The sequence below is a fragment of the Cupressus sempervirens genome, chromosome 11, assembly GCF_028749045.1.
Source record: "Cupressus sempervirens isolate cs-2001-9-10 chromosome 11, ASM2874904v1, whole genome shotgun sequence".
NCBI classification, from domain to species: Eukaryota; Viridiplantae; Streptophyta; class Pinopsida; order Cupressales; family Cupressaceae; genus Cupressus; species Cupressus sempervirens.
In genome coordinates, this window is record NC_143128.1 from 158,805,594 (window position 1) to 158,822,922 (window position 17,329).

At 34.0% G+C, this 17,329-nt stretch overlaps 1 pseudogene; it reads right to left on the reverse strand.

The window, feature by feature from the left end:
• Window positions 1–7,964: 7,964 nt before the first annotated feature.
• On the reverse strand, window positions 7,965–8,554 carry LOC149528682 (large ribosomal subunit protein uL2x pseudogene; annotated as a pseudogene).
• Window positions 8,555–17,329: the final 8,775 nt, after the last annotated feature.

The window sequence follows — 17,329 nt, forward strand, 5'->3', positions numbered from 1 at the left end:
AAGAAATAATAAAAAATGTAGAGTAAGATGAGGAAAAAAATACAAGATAACCCTACTACCTCCGATACATTAAAAGAGAGGAAAAGCATTATTATTGTCTCACCCCATGCATATGAGTACTACCACATGGAGCATGGAAAAGATATAAAATATAATACTACTAAGGAATTAAAAGTGGAAAGAGGCTAAAAACAAGACCTACTATGCAGATAGAGTCCTGTCTTTTGTCAAAAATAGAAATGAAGGATTTGATTATTTAGTTCTTGTTATAATGTTATAATGTTTGGAAGGTGATAACTATTTGTTATTGTTATATTAGTTTCTTCTTATCTATATATACATTTAGTTAATATTTGAAGAATAAAATAAATCATTATATGAATAAGAGTGTTCAAAGAGCATGGTAGAATTAAAAAAATCAATCATATGAGGACTAACTTGGAACATGGTGACAAGCAACTCAATGTTTCATAGACTAATTTGGAATATGTTCAGAAACAATTCTTGCATTGTTCAAATGTGACTCAAAAAAAAATCTACAAATCTTGCATTGTTAGAAAGTGACTAAAAAAAATAATCTACATAAATTAAAGTTTGTGCCATGTTTTCACCTTTTAGTGAATACTCATTGGATGAACTAAAGTTCTCAAACAATTCAACAGATTTAGAGGCCATGGTGAATCTAGATATGAATAATTATATGGGAAGTTTTCTTTGTGACATAGTTTACTTCAATGATTCTCATGACATCAAAGAGTATTCAAAGGATTTAGAGACCATAGAGAATCTAGATATGAATAATTATGTGGAGAATTTTCTTGGTGACATATTTTACTTCAACGCTTCTCGTGACATCAAAGAGCATTCAAAGGATTTAGAGTCCATAGAGAATCTACATATGAATAATTATATGAGGAATTTTCTTTGTGACATATTTTACTTCAAAGCTTCTCATGAAATCCAAGAATATAGATATGCATAATTATATGGGGAATTTTCCCTTTTGAGCTATTTAACTTCAATGCTTCTCGTGACATCAAAGAGTATTTAAAGTATTTAGAGACCATAGAGAATCTAGATATGAATAATTATGTGGCGAATTTTCTTGGTGACATATTTTACTTCAATGCTTCTCGTGACATCAAAGAGAATTAAAAGGATTTAGAGTCCATAGAGAATCTACATATGAATAATTATATGGGAATTTTCTTTGTGACATATTTTACTTCAAAGCTTCTCGTGACATTTAAGATAGATATGCATAATTATATGGAGAATTTTCCCTTTTGAGCTATTTAACTTCAACGCTTCTCATGACATAAAACTATGGATGTTCAACTTATTTAGAAAAGTTACACTTTACAAATAGCGATGGAGTAACTAGACCCTAGATTATCAAAACTACAATACTCTTACCACAGGCATTCTATGATTTCTCAAAACTTATATATAATTGAAATGAATATTTTATAGAGGCTTCATGACATGTTTATATATCATCCCCATTAAAATTAACCTTTTTGACATGTTTATCTATCCTCCCTGTTAAAATTAACCTTTTTAATCATTCTATAGTTTTAAAGAAAGAAATGCACACATATAATCTCCTCCCTATAAATATAACCTTTATGACTATTCTATGATTTAAACGAAACAAGAAAGCTATGAAACTTTTCAACTCAAAATTACTAAGGGCATGGACTATAGTCCATTGTGTCCTAAATCCACTCAATAAGAGGATCCAATTTTCAAAACTTGAAAAAATGAAATTCAAAAAGTCTAGCCAGAAATTTACTCAACCTAAGATGGATGCAAGTAATTTTTTTTTAAGATATATGTGGGACTACACACCACTCCTATAGGGGAGGGGGTGTCAATTAAGAATAGGTATATAGAGAGATAAGAGAATATTGGAATTGGGATGAGGAGAATCACAAGCCAGTCACACACAGTCACCTAATTAACATCCATAGGAGACCCACATAATGCTATAGTCAATGTTGATGGATAAAGGGAATATTTTAAAGATAATCAACTCACAAAAAACTTGAAAACATAAAATAATTATTCAGAAGCTTGTAAGCATTATGCAGTAGAAAATAATATTAGTTTTGAGAAATAATGGAATAGTCTAGATAAAAATCATGACAACAAAGAAGGGAAAATTCAAGATTATCGTATCAATGGAAATTAGGTATATAATGGAGAAGTATATGTCAGTGACCTTGTGAAAATAGAGTAGTTATTTTATATTATATAAAAAGTGATAAACTTATGATCATCTAAGTTACCAACTATGGTATTAAAGCTATTAGTATCAATCATTTGATATCAGCTTTCAAGGATCAATCTCCTATAGTCACTTATTGTTAAAATTATCTCAAATAGAAATATATAGCATTATTTTACAAGAATTTTCTTATAATAATTAATTACAAATATTATAAATGAGCAATTACATTGTAATCAAATCAATATTATAATTTGGGGGCAAAGGTTTTTAATGAGATTGTAATAGAAATTTTAGTTATCACTTATATCTGTATTGTTGCAAGTGAGTAATCTCTAACTATAGAATGCAACTATAGATCACCAATGATGACATCCAATCCTCATAGAAATCAATCCAACCTTTTTTTTTCGAGGTGTGAAAATTAACATGATTCCAATCACTGATTATTAATCTCCTATCATAAATGACTGTTAAACTGCTAAAAATAAATTCATAGCTAATACCAAAAATTAACACAACTACAACTTCACTAATAAAATATGGAAACAAATTCATAACACAATGAACACAATATATTTGGACAAATCATCCCTAGAAAAACCCTTAAGGGAAAACTAGTTTTGTGATGGAAAATATATTAACTTCAGCAAATCAAGAAATACAAAATTCCTTGCATCTCACTGAAAGAATTCAGACAGCCTCCTAATTACTCCTGTTGATATTCCCTACTACTATCCCCAACACTATCACTCCACCCTTGCTAGACTACAAGACTATTTACTATCATTTCAAACTAATTTTCTAACATTGCAAATGCTTCTACAACTTCTTGCATTCCTCTATTTTGTTCACCAAATGCTTCCCTTGATCCCCCCTTTATACTACCTAACCAAGAGGTTTCTAGTTCCTTCTTGATCAAGACAACCTAACCAAGAAGTTTCTAGTTGCTTCTTGATAACAACCTAACCAAGAATTTTCTAGTTGGTTCTTGATAACACCCTAACCAATAGGTTACTAGTTTCTTCTAGAAGGATTCAATTAACTAACAAATATTTGCTAATTAATAACATATGGGTGAAAAACTATCCAAGGTACATAAACTAACACTCCCTCTTAGTGAGGAAGCTATTCTACATGACACCCAACTTATCTCTAAAGAAGATGAATTTAGCCTTCCCTAATCCCTTAGTTAGAATGTCTACTACCTACTGCATTGTAGGTATGTACTATAGTTGCACAAGCACCCATTGTACAATATCTCTAATGAAGTGATCTATGATGTCTATATGTTTAGACCTATCATGAAACACTGGATTCTCAGAAAACTTGATGCAAATTATGATTGTCATAGTGTATCATAGTAGTCTCAACCTTCTGACCAAACAAGGCTACTAATGACCTATGAAGCCATATAGCTTCACATGTTTCCATGCTAGCTGCTATGTATTCTACTTTTGCTAAACTTAGAGCCACAAATTTCTACTTCTTGCTGAACCAAGATACAACTCCTTATCCCAAATTGAAACAACACCTTGCTCCTTTTGTCCTTTGTACTTCCTGCCCAATCTACAACATTATAGCCCATCAACTATATACATTCACCTCAAATATATTTGATCCCATACTCAACTGTACCATGTAAGCAATGTGATACATGCTTGATGATTGTGCAATGCATTCTCTTTGGTTCAACCATGAACTGACTAAGAGAGTTTACTGCAAATGTTATATCTAGCCTAGTGTTGGCCAAATACATAAGAGAACCAATAAAATACCTATATAAGGTGGGATCTACATCCTTTTCCTTAGATGTATCTACCTTCCTCTAGTTCATGATCATGGGTATATACATGGCTTTGCAATCCTCAATCCCAAATCTCTTCAAGATTTCAATGTAATATTTCCCTTGATAAATCTCTCCATATGTCTGTCACACCTCCATGCCTAGAAAGTAGTGTAAGTATTAAGTCCATCTCAAACTCTTCTACAATGTCCCTCTTGTAGTCTTCTATGGGTCCTAGTGAACCTATAAGAAACAAGTTGTCCACATAAAGAACAAGAATGAGAATCTCAACACCAACCACCAAGTAGTATAGGTTAGCATCTACTTCACTCTTCACAAAACCCATTTCCTACAAGTATATATCAATGCACTCAAACCATGCTCTAGGAGCCTACTTGAGTCTGTACATTGGTCTCTTTAATTTGCACATGTGGGTTTCTTTTGTGTGTGCTACAAAACCTTCTAGTTCATATATGTATACCTCTTCCTTTAACTCACCATTAAGGAATATTGTCCTTACATTTCTTTGATGGATCTGCCATCCCATCTATGCTGCAAATGAGATCACAAGCTCTTATAGAAGTATACCTAGTCACTAGAACAAATGTATCCCCATTGTCTATTCCCTTCTTCTGAGAGAACCCCTTGGCTAGAAACCTTTGTTTTTATTTCTTCATGCTACCATCTACACCATGCTTTATCATATAGATCAAACATGATCCAACAACTTCCCTATCTATTGGTATAGGAACTACCTCCCACACATCATTTTGCATTATTGAGGAATACTCCTCAAACATAGCATCCCACCATACCTGATGTCATGCAGCCTCCTGATTGCTGGAAGGTTCACTATCTACCAGTTGACTAACTAATGCCCACATATTCATTGAACTTGGTCGGTTGTCTTCACTTTCTAGTACTCTTCGTAGGAGCTCCCACAACCTCCTAAATATTTTGAGGATGAAATATGAACCTCTAAGTCTTCTAGATGCATTTCTTGTAGCACCTTTTGCTCCATACTCTATGAATTTTCACCACTTGAGCCTACACTTGTACTGGTAACTATAGTTGTTCTTTCCTACCCTTGACTAGGCCTTAGAGCTTCTATTGGTTTCTCACTCTGATCATCTACTAGCAAATCTCTATACCTTCTAAATTCCTTGTCCTCCATGAAATTTACATCATGTCTAACAATAATTCTTCTATTCTTGGGGATAAAAGTTCTATATGCCTTTGAAATTTCACTGTACCCAACAAAGTACCCCCTCTCTATAGTTTGATCTAACTTGGTACATGTATCACCTGCAATACAATAATATGCCAAACTCCCAAATATTCTTAAGTGACCAACATCTAGCTTCTTTATTTTGAAAGCTTCCTCTAGTGTCATCTTTCCTAGTGCCTTGTGTGGAAACCTGTTCTAAATGTAGTCTGTTGTAACATAGCTCTTGCCACCTCTGATATAGAACATTGCTTCCTCTCAACAACTCCATTTTTCTATGGATTGAAAGTAATAGTCCACTCTCTCTTGAGTATAGAAATCCTAGAAGTTATTTCCTTTGTACTCACCTCCATTGTCTAGTCAAAGAACCTTTATCTTCTTTCCTGTCGAGTTCCCCACTAGAGCCTTGAACTCTTGGAATCAACTGGAAACCTCATCCTTGGTCCTCAAGAAGTATATCTAGGTCCACATACATCTAAATGTACTAGATCAAGAAGACCTTAAGATCTGGTGTCACTCCTTGGAAAAAATGCCTTCACAAACTTCCCCAACATACATCTCTTACATACATCATCATATTTTGTGGTCACCTCTTAAACACCTATCACTATCTCACAAAGAAATTTGAGTGCTCCATGATGAATATAGCCCATCCTCATATGTCATAGTTCTCCAAGATCTCTAGGATTACAAATACTCATGAGTGCCTTGGGAGTATCAAACTGCAACCTATAAAGGCAACCACTCCTAACTCCTATAGTTATGGGTGATTTCCAATCCTTGTGCTTAATCAACATGTGTCCCTCTAAAGAGTACATTATACCCCCTATCCCAAAGAATAGATATAGAAATGAAATTCATACCTAATCTTGGCACATGCAACACATCATGAACTAGAATTATCTTTCCATTCTTGCTCTGAACCTAAACAATACCTTTCCCAATTGTGTTCAGTTTGGACAAGTTTCCCATAGAAATCTAGATATTGGTGTTCTCCTTCTTATAACTTGAGAAGTACTCTCTAACTAATGTCATATGAAATGAAACCTCACTATCTATATACTAGATAGTCTGTGAGGTTGAGCTCACCATACAAGCTATAAGTGCAAACTCATCTTCCATTCTATTGGAGAGTTCTTTTGCACTTGCTAAAGCTACAACCTACTTCTTTTCCTTCTTCCTTTCTAGGAAATCACTGATAGTGTGACCCTAATTATGACATCAAAAGAACTTGACCTTAGAAAGGTTATTCTTCTTTTTCTTACTTTGTGAATTCAATCCTTTTCTAGATCCATTCATTTCTTTATCTTTCCCTGCTAAGGAAACATTTTCCCATTCCACCTTACTTTTCTGACTCTTGTTGGCCCCATTTACAAGACTTAGTCTAAACTCCTCTTGAGTGAAATTAGGCCATAGTCAATCCCAACTCAGTAAAGTATCTCATCCACTGATAACTTGAACAAAGACATGACATTGTTTAGAAAACCCATTTAGGGCTATTCTCACTAGCTTATCATCACTGGGAATATCTACAACACCTACTAACTTTTCCTTGACAAGTCTAAGTCTAGTGAGGTAACTTGTAACATTTTCTCCCTAGTTCATCTGGGTATTCTTCAACTTCTCTTTGAGAATCATCTTCTTATTGGTGGTAGCATTTTGATAGAAATTCAGAATGGAATCCCACATCTTCTTCACCATGTCTAGCTCTAAGATATGTGGAACAATATGATTCTTGGAAACATCAACGATAATCTTCCTCATCTTGGCATGATCCTTATATGCTGCAAGCTATGTCACATTCATTGATACAGGTCCAATACTAGTAAAATAATCCTTGGTACCATTCTCTTCCAACAATAAAGAAATTCTAGCCTTCGAGATACAAAAATTTGATGCACCATCCAATCTTTCCTAGTCTCTCAAACTAGCTAAAGCCATCTCAAGGGATTAAAGAAATAATAATTTTGAAGAGATCACACTAGTTTATATAAACCCTTAATTTCTTTCCTAGGAAAAAAATATTCTACCCACAACACTGCTCTGATACCATGTGAAAATTAACACTATTACAATCAGTGATTATTAATTTCCTATCATAAACAATTATTAAATTACTGAAAACAAATTCATATGTTATATATCAAAAAATAACACAACTGTGATTTGACCAATAAAATACGGAAAAAAATTCACAACACAATGAACACAATATTTCTGGACAAATTGTCTCTAGGAAAACCCCTAAGGGAAAACCAGTTATACAGATGGAAAATATATTAACTTCAGCAAATTAAGAGATACAAAATTCCTTACCTTTCACTGGTAGAATTCAAATAGCCTCGTAATTTCTCCTCTTGATATTCCCCACTACTATCTACAATGCTATCACTGTGCCCTTGCTAACAATGCAAGATTATTTTCTATTACTGCAAACCCATTTTCTAACATTGCAAATGCTTCTATAAATTATTTTGTTCCTCTATTCAGTTCAGCAAATGCCTCCCTTGACCCTCATTTTGTACTACCTAGCCAAGAGGTTTCTAGTTACTTCTTGATCAAGACAACCTGACCAAGAAGTTTCTAATTGCTTCTTGATAACAACCTAACCAATAGGTTACTAGTTGCTTCTAGAAGTAGTCAATTAACTAACAAATATTTGCTAATTAATCACATATAGATGAACAACTATCCAAGCTACCTAAACTAATAGGAGGAACATGTCAGTAGTTAGTAGTTGCATGCCTAATATGTGGATGTTCTACTGGATTCATTTCCACTCCATGCACCTTGGGACAATGGTTTCTTTTGGGCCTATATTCATTGTAGGTAGTGCCAACCTTTTGCATTGGCATCTCACTCTGACCATCACCGGCAATCTGACCAATCATGGCTCTACAACTAATGATGATTGTGTAGTCTCTAGAGGCCTAAACAAAGGAACCATGATCTCCCACATGTTGTTCTACATTGCAAACCATGACACCCTCAGAATACAACTGAGGAGTAGCACATTTCGCACACTCAGATAAGCCCTCTTACCAACATAAATAAATTGGCCACTATAGATTCCTTGAGTAGAAATGAAGAGCTTGTGCTATAGCCTATAACATGTGGGACACCTAAAATTCATGTAGCAGAGGGGGCTATTACACCCTAGGTCATTAAGGATTTGTGTGATGATGCTCTTTAGGTACCCATTTAGCTCATTGTAATCCAAATTGTGAAAGCAAGCAGGGTCCTTTATGTGGTTGGTATGTGATTCAAACATGGAACATGTTCCCTTCTTTTGCACTCTTATCACATGCCTCATTTTCCCTCTGCAAACTCTCTGAATAGCTGAGACTACCTCATTGCCCTAATCACACTGCTCATTTATTTAGACATGTGTAGCTAATTAGGAAATCAGCCTAAACTACAACACAAAGACAAAGACAATCTTAACTAAAATGAATGAATTAAAAGCTCAGATTTACAGAAACTGGAAACATAGTAGACTGTTTGTTAGGTGGATAATTTTTCTAAGAGTGGTTTGATTAGTAAATACCATTAATCAAAGAAAGAGATGAATACAAGACAACATTCAAGGCTAGGATAATTTTATACAAAGTTGGAAATTCCTTTGAGAATGTTAAATGCCCCTGCCACTCTCATGTGCACCATAAACCAAGTAATCTATTACAAAAGCATTTTTTTCAATCTTCAACGATATTGTTTAGCAACTACCAAAAGAAATCAACAATGAGCAATCAAAAAAATGATAATCATAACATAAAATAGTGCCCTATCTCAGAAGAAGATTTTTATCTTTCTTTGATGTTTCTTCCTATTATTCTTCTTCTCCCAACCTTTTTCTATTATCACAAGGACGACCCTACGGTCAATGCACAAGCATATTCCTTTTTATCAATTAATCACCCCATGTTTATATAGGCTTGAAACAAAAAATATGTATAAATACTGTGTACTCCTTGAAACTAGATTCATCAATTATGCCCTAAGAACCTTGTCACATTTGAGTAGCACAATTTGTGGCACTAATCATTTTAGGATGACTTCATGACAGAACTAAGTTGCGGCACAAACACTTGGATAACTTGGATATCTTAAGGTTCAGATATCATCATCACCATTCATATAAGATTATTGATTGACAAAATACTTGCATATACTTAAAGAAATATTTCCCAAATCCTATACGATCGAGCAAGGGATATTACATTTTATGAAAGGGAAAAGATCAAATAGAAAATCATTTAATATGCCTTATAGTAAAAGTAAACAAAACCATCAATTATAGATATATAAAAAAGAAACTACAACAAAAATGGCTCACAACCCAGGAATGGAAAAAGTGGCCCGCTCTAATTAAATGAGATTTACAATGTTATTCATAATCATTGATTAAAAAAGAATATAATAAAAAAATAGTGATAATTATAGAATAGTGATTTTTTCTTATGTTTTAGGCTAGAACATTCAACAAGTAGAAGATGAAAGTGAAATGAATGAGAGATGTGTGTGTGAGACTAGAAGCCTTCTTTGAAGTTGAAAATTCTTCTACCGAAGATTTTGATTAGTGAAAGGCTAGTTGACATTCTTAGAAACATATTGGACAAATTAATTGAATCATCAATCATAGGTGAGAAATCATCAATGGAGAATGATGATGAATGCTTCCAATTGTTGCAATGGTGCATTTCATTTGGGTTCTAGGTGAGTCAATTTTGACTTGGTTGAGCTAAGTTTTCTATGTATGTGCAATTTCAAGCCATAATTTTTCAGATGCAGACACTCTCTCACTATGTATATTTTACGGGATATTGCAAAGAATTATTTCATACTTATTCAAATTTTGTAATGTGAGTATTGGTTCAATCAAGCACTATTGTTGTGTATATTTTAGTTTTTTAAGAAAGTGCGATGCAGAAACTATTCAATTCATATCAGAAACATTTTAAAGATAGAGAACATTCCAATCATCAACATGATTACAAAATCCATGAGTTAGTATAATATTGAGTCAAAACACTTTTAATCATGTTAAAATAAATCAAACAAAACTTTCTAATGAAACATGCACCTGTACATGTACCATATGAATAAAATTTTATTTTATCACCTTAATATCTCATAACAAAAAGGAAAGTAGAGATCTATAAAAAACATACCTCTTGGATGAGCATGACATATTTGTTGATATTGTGAAGGCCAACAGTCACATCATTGTTCCCTTCAATAATCGAGTCTCTTGGTTTCCAAAAACTCTTCATTTGTAATATTATTGGAGCCCTTTTATATGCTACTCCTGCTCATTTGTAATAACCTTTTTTTTCATATTAATCTAACACTCTGCAGTCTGGACATGGCCACTATTGTGGTGAACCAGGATAAATTTGATGTCGTGTATTTTTCTTTATTGCGTCAATTTTATTTTTTTGTTTAAATCCTTTCAATTGGTATCAGAGCATGAGGTGTGCAAATTTCGAAATCGGTGTTGAATTTTTGGAAAAGATGAAGGATTTGAAAATAGAGAAATTTATAAGCAAGAATTATAGCCTGTGGAAAGTGCAGATGCGCTCCTTGCTGGTTAAGCAAGACTTAGCTCTCTCAATTGAAGGAAAGTCTAAGAAACCATCTACAAAAACTGATGAAGATTGGGAAAAGATGGATAAGAAGGCAATGGCATCCATTTTTCTCTCGCTAGCTAAAAATGTCTTGTTCAATGTCTCAAATGAGAAGTCAATGAAAGAAGTTTTGGACAAACTTTAGAATATGCATCAAATGGCATTGGTTGCAAAAAAAAATCTTCATTATGAAGAAACTCTACAAAATCAAAATGAAGGAAGGGACTATGATGTCCAATCATATAAATGATTTGAATACCCTACTATGTCAAGCAAGCTTGGTTGGTATGACTCAAGATGAAAAATCCAAAGCCATCATCTTGTTATGCTCTTTACCTGACACTTGGGATCCCGTAGTTACAGCTGTAAATACTTCAAACTCTACGAAGTCAAACTGACCTATGATGAAGTTGTTTCCACTTTACTAAGTGAAGACATGAGAAGTATTAACAAAGACTCCTCATCCGATGATGCTCTCACCATGGTCAGCACCGAGCGAAGGGGAAGAAGCCATCATAGAGGTAATAACCATAACAATCAAAGGAAATCCAAATCACCCAATCGTTCAAGGTCAAGAGGTAGGAATGGAGAATGTTAGTTTTGTGGTAAGCCTAGCCACACAAAGAGAAATTGTTGGGCTTACAAGAAAGTAAATACAACCTATGAGAAAGATGGCAGTTCTTTAGTTCTTTCTACAAGTGACACAAAACTAGATTCTTGGGTGATAGATTCCAGAGCCTCCTTCCATGCCACTTCATGTATGGATTGTTTCACAAATTACCATGAAGATCAATTTGGAGAGGTATTTCTTGGAGACAACAAATCCTATGAAATAATTGGCAAGGGTGACATTTTGTTATAGCCGGAAGATGGAGGGCAATGGTTGTTAAAATATGTTCACCATGTTCCCAAATTAAAGAAAAATTTGATTTCTATTAGTCAGCTCTTTGCACAAGGATATTATCCATCCTTACATCCAGATAATTGGAAATTTACCAAGGGTTCGAAAATAATTTCCAAGGGAAACAAAGTAGGCAATCTTTATCTTCTTGAGAAGCCTACTAAAATAGGGGTAGCTATGATAGTCATGGGAAACAATGCAACACTTTGGCATCAAAGATTAGGCAACATGATTAAAAAGAACCTTTAGGTAATGCTCAAATGGAATCAAATACCAACTCTCCAATCAGCAAATTTGGAATTTTGTGAACATTGCCTTTATGGGAAGCAAAAGCATGTTAGCTTCTTTAAAGATGGACATAACCTCAAGGAAAAACCATTGGAACTTGTACACTCAAATTTCTTTGGTCCAGTTGAGGTAAGCTCTTTAGGAGGTTCAAAATTTTTTGTTACTTTCCTTGATGACTATACTAGGAAAGTATGGATATATATGATGGAAAATAAATCTTAAGTTTTTGCTAAGTTTAAATTTTTCAAAGCTCTTGTTGAAAAACAAAGGGGCCATAAGATCAAATGTTTAAAAATGGATAATGGAGGTCATTTTTTTTTGTTGGAGTTTGAAAAATATTGTGCAAATAATGGTATTCATAGGGTGAAATTTGTACCCTACACCCCTCAAGAAAATGGGGCAATGGAAAGACTCAATAGGACAATAATGGAGAAAGCTCGATGTATGCTTTCAAATGTAGGATTGAGAAAAGAATTTTGGGCTGAGGCATGTAATACAACCATATATCTCATTAATCAAAGTCCTTCTTCAAGGGTGAACTTTAGAATTTTAGAAGAAGAATTGAAAGGTAGAAGAATTTCATACTCTCATCTTAAAGTTTTGTGTTGTTAGGCCTTTGTACATGTGCCCAAAGAGAAAAGAAGCAAGCTATATCCTAAATCTAAGCCTTTCATATTCATTGGATATGGAGAGGATCATTTTGGCTTCAGGCTTTGGAGTTTAATTGAAACTAAGATCATTAGGAGCAAAGATGTCATCTTTAACGAAAAGGTATTTCGTCATTCTAAAGACGAGACTCCTAACAGAGAATTCATTCCTTTATTTGATATTATGAGTAATGGCACCCACTCTAAGAATAGTAATACGTAGTTGTTGTATCCCACCAATAATCTCTCTCCTACATCTGTTCTTTCTCCTACCCCTATCTCTTCCTCAGAGGATACATGGCATACTGAGGTAGACGATTCCCTATTCAACTTGAGAAATTATAACAATGAAAGTTTTGTGTTTACAACCAACAAATATTCTTTAAAATCATTTTTTAAGATGTTCCTAATCAAATGGGTAGGCCTTGTGCTACTATAGAATTGGTGGAAAAGTAGAGCCATGACAACATGGCTAACAAGAAGCAATATCTAATACAAGGCAATTTCAATTACATTGAAACCATTGAAAACCTGCAGGATCTCTCTCAATTTAATACCCACTTTGGGCTCAGGCAAGTGGATTTGTAGGAAGTTGTAGAAGGAAGACCATGTGGTGCTCTGTCCAACTCATGACAAGATAATCTATAGTGTACATTGGAACACTTGACATATATTATATTTAATGTAGGTGACTATGCACAACATACTAGTGAAGACAATGAAGACACTATCAACCTGCGGTGTAGTGTTGGCAGGGAATACATTTTCAAATTTAATACAAATCCACAGATGCAGGGTGTAGAAGTCAATTCATAGGGTGTACAAATTGATCTGTAGGATGTTAATGTGCAAGGTAATCATGGTAAACATGTGTCACACTTTCCCTTTGAGCATGGTGGGAGCACAGACCAGCAACTTGATAATTCATGGGAGCAGCTTCATGTAGAGGAGAGACTTTCATGGTAGTTTCATGGTAGTCAAAGTCCCTTTCACCATGTAGGTAATATGGTAGGTAGAGGTAACATGTCTTCAAACCAACATAGTTTACATACTGGTTTTGAGGCACTCAACACAAGTATATTACAGAGCATTTAGCACCACAAGGAGAAGGCACACTTAGAAATAATCATCAAGCATTTGATCACACATACCCTCATGATATTGGAAACAAATCTAACAATTCCAATACACAACAAAGATGATACGTTATCTCAAAAGGAAGCCCTCATAAGTTATGTGATATGACCATTTCAGCATCTAATAAAAATCAAAGTGATGTCTATCCTAAAAGGGCTGCTATTCAAAATACAGGAGAACAAGAAAATACTCAAAGCTTGAGAAAGTATACTAGAGAAAGGAGAATACCATCTAAATACTCTGATTATGAATTATTGTATGCTTAAGAAGCAGAGCCTTCCATTCTAGTTTCAAATTTTTTAGAACCGTCTACATACAAAGAAGCTCTCAAAGATGTCAATAGTGATAAATGGTAAATAGTGATGTGTGAAGAAACGGATTCTTTACTCAAGAATCGAACCAGGTATTTGGTCTCTCTTCCACCTAATTGAAGACCACTTAGGAACAAATGGATATATCATGTGAAAGACAAAGTGGAAGGAAATAAACACTTCAAAGTTGGATTGGTGGTAAAGGGATTTGATCAAGAAAAAAGGATAGATTTCAATGAAATCTTCTCATTGGTTGTAAAGATGACAACTATCCAAACTGTTTTGGGATTAGCAACAGCGTGGGATCTTGAGTTAGAACAACTTGATGTTAAAACCACATTCCTACATGGTGATGTAGAAGAGGAACTTTACATGGAGCAGCCTCAAGGGTTCATAAAGAAGGGACATGAACATCTTTACTGTAGATTGAATCGGAGCTTGTATGGCCTCAAACAAGCCCCAAGACAGTGGTATGTAAAATTTGATTGTTTCATGGCTGAGCATAATTTTACAAGATGTGAATCAGACCCATGTGTCTACTTCAAGAAACTTCCAAGTGGTGAGTTTTTCATCCTTCTTCTTTATGTCGATAACATATTAGGAGCTAGCACAAACAGAAGAATAGTTAATGAGTTGAAGAAAAAATTGGCAAGTAAATTTGCAATGAAAGACTTAAGGGCAGCCAAAAAGATTCTTGGCATGACAATCACAAGGGATAGGAAAAAGAAGGAAATCACTTTGTCTCAAAAACCATATATTAAAAAAGTTGTTGAAACATTTGGCATGGCTAAATCAAAAGTAACTCCTATTCCTCTCTTGCTGGTCACTTTCGATTAAGTTTTGAATTATGTCCTAAAACACAAGAAAAAAAAGAATTTATGGAGAAAATTCCCTACAAATCAGCCATTGGTAGCATTATGTATGCTATGGTTTCTACTCACACCAACATTGCTCATGCAGTGGGAGTTGTGAGCAGGTTCATGAGAAATCCCAAAAAAGCTCATTGGGAAGCCATCAAATGGATACTAAGGTATCTAAAAGGTACTTTAGATTATGTCTTATGTTTTGGCACAAAAAAATTTCAGCTAAAAGGTTACACTGATTCTGATCTTGCCAAAGACATGGACAAATGAAGGTCCACCAAAGGTTACACCTTCACATTTGGTGGAGCTGCGATCGGTTGGGCTTCATGGTTGCAACATTGAATTGCTCTTTCTTCAGCTAAAGCTGAATACTTAGCTCTTTCTGAAGGTGCAAGGGAAATGATTTGGCTTCAGTAGTTACTTGGTGACTTGAAAGTTCATCAAAGTGAATATAATCTATTTTATGACAGATGTAGTGAGATCTTCATGGCAGATAATCAATCATCACAATGTCACTCCAAGCATTTTGATGCACATGCTCACTTTGTTCATCATGCAGTCGAAGAGGGCAAGCTGAATGTTGTCAAGATTGACACCAAGCTCAATCCGACTGATATATTCACAAAGGTTGTTGCCAAAGAGAAGTTTGAATGTGCTGAACTTCTCTTAGGCTTGTAAAGAAAAGATAGATCAATCTTTGAGCAAGGTATTTGTTGATCAGTTACAGCATTGGTTGTCCTTCAGGTGGGAGTTTGTTGATATTGTGAAGGCCAATAGTCATGTCATTGTTCCCTCTAATAATCAAGTCTCTTGGTTTCCAAAGACTCTTCATTTGTAATATTATTGGAGCCCTTTTATATGCTACTCCTGCTCATTTGTAATAACCTTTTTTTTCATATTAATCTAATACTCTATAGTCTAGACATAGCCACTATTGTGGTGAACCAGGATAAATTTGGTGTCATGTATTTTTCTTTATTGTGTCAATTTTATTTCTCTATTTAAATACTTTCAATATTAATTTGTTCCCTTTCTTTTTATGTAAACATGCAAGAAGTACTGCTAGAGCAATTCGAAAACATCATCCCAACAAGCTTGATAATTTTCTCATAATGGTTTTCTTTATTTGAAGGGATTATATATTACTCCTATTAATCCTCAACCTTGTCCTTGGAAGAGATAAGGGGTAGACAAAGGAAGAGTGCTAAAACTCAATGATAGATTAATAGATTTTATATGCATATTATGGTAGAAAGGAACAATTTTAGCTTAGCTTATAGTTTATTAATTTTTAAAGCTTCTATCTTTATAATGTATGTGATAATACATAGTACTAGATACACAATAAAACCATTCTAATACTGCAAGTGATAGTTTATCACCACATTTTAATTTACAAGGGAGTGGACTTTGGGAACTTATGGTTTTATTCACAATAGAAAGGAGTAAATGCACCAAACATCATCCAGAATGATGAATGGTGTAAAAAAATTGTGGACCTAGACTTAGCCTACTTGGTGAAACTTCTACCAAATAGAGAATTAACATGGCTGCAAATTTATCTTCCATATCATTTTTTTAGTACAATCCAGAGATTGAAAGGAAATATAATCAAGAAATTTCTAAGGATTCTTGATGAAGCATATTTATAAAATGATTAATAATTCTTATAAAGGAGTAAACCTGGTAGGATTTTTATCCAATATTGGATGATGATTATTAACTTTATTCTAAGAGGTATTGATTTTGAATCATGCAAATAATTTATAAGTTTTTTAAATATTTCTTAGATTGGGAAAATAATATATATAAATAATATAGAATATGTTTCATTGGGATAAAAAAATGTATATCTAAAATATTAGATTCTCACAATTTACAAATTTACCTATTATTCCAAAGCTTCCATTTTGGCACGGACTGGAATGACACTGGTGAAGGATGTAAAGTTTTCCTTTATACTTGTTGAATTAATTTCTTTGAGTTTATCTAAAGCCTTGTCAAAAAATCTATTTTGTGCATTATCACACAATCAAGGTAGTCCATTAGGTCAAATCTCCTTTGGGTATTCTATAAAATAGTTTGCACACGTTGTCTATGATTCCACATTTTGCACCATGCCTATGATTTCAAACCTCTAAAGACATTCTATAAAATACTCTCTTAATTAGGATTTTAGGTCTTGTACCCTATTTGAAAGCCCTAATTTGGGTACATGTCATGAGAATGCAGGCAACATTTGAGGAGTCTCCTTTACAATATCAATGATGTTCGCAAGTGTAAAAGCAATAGGAGTGTCATTGGCAAAATTAAT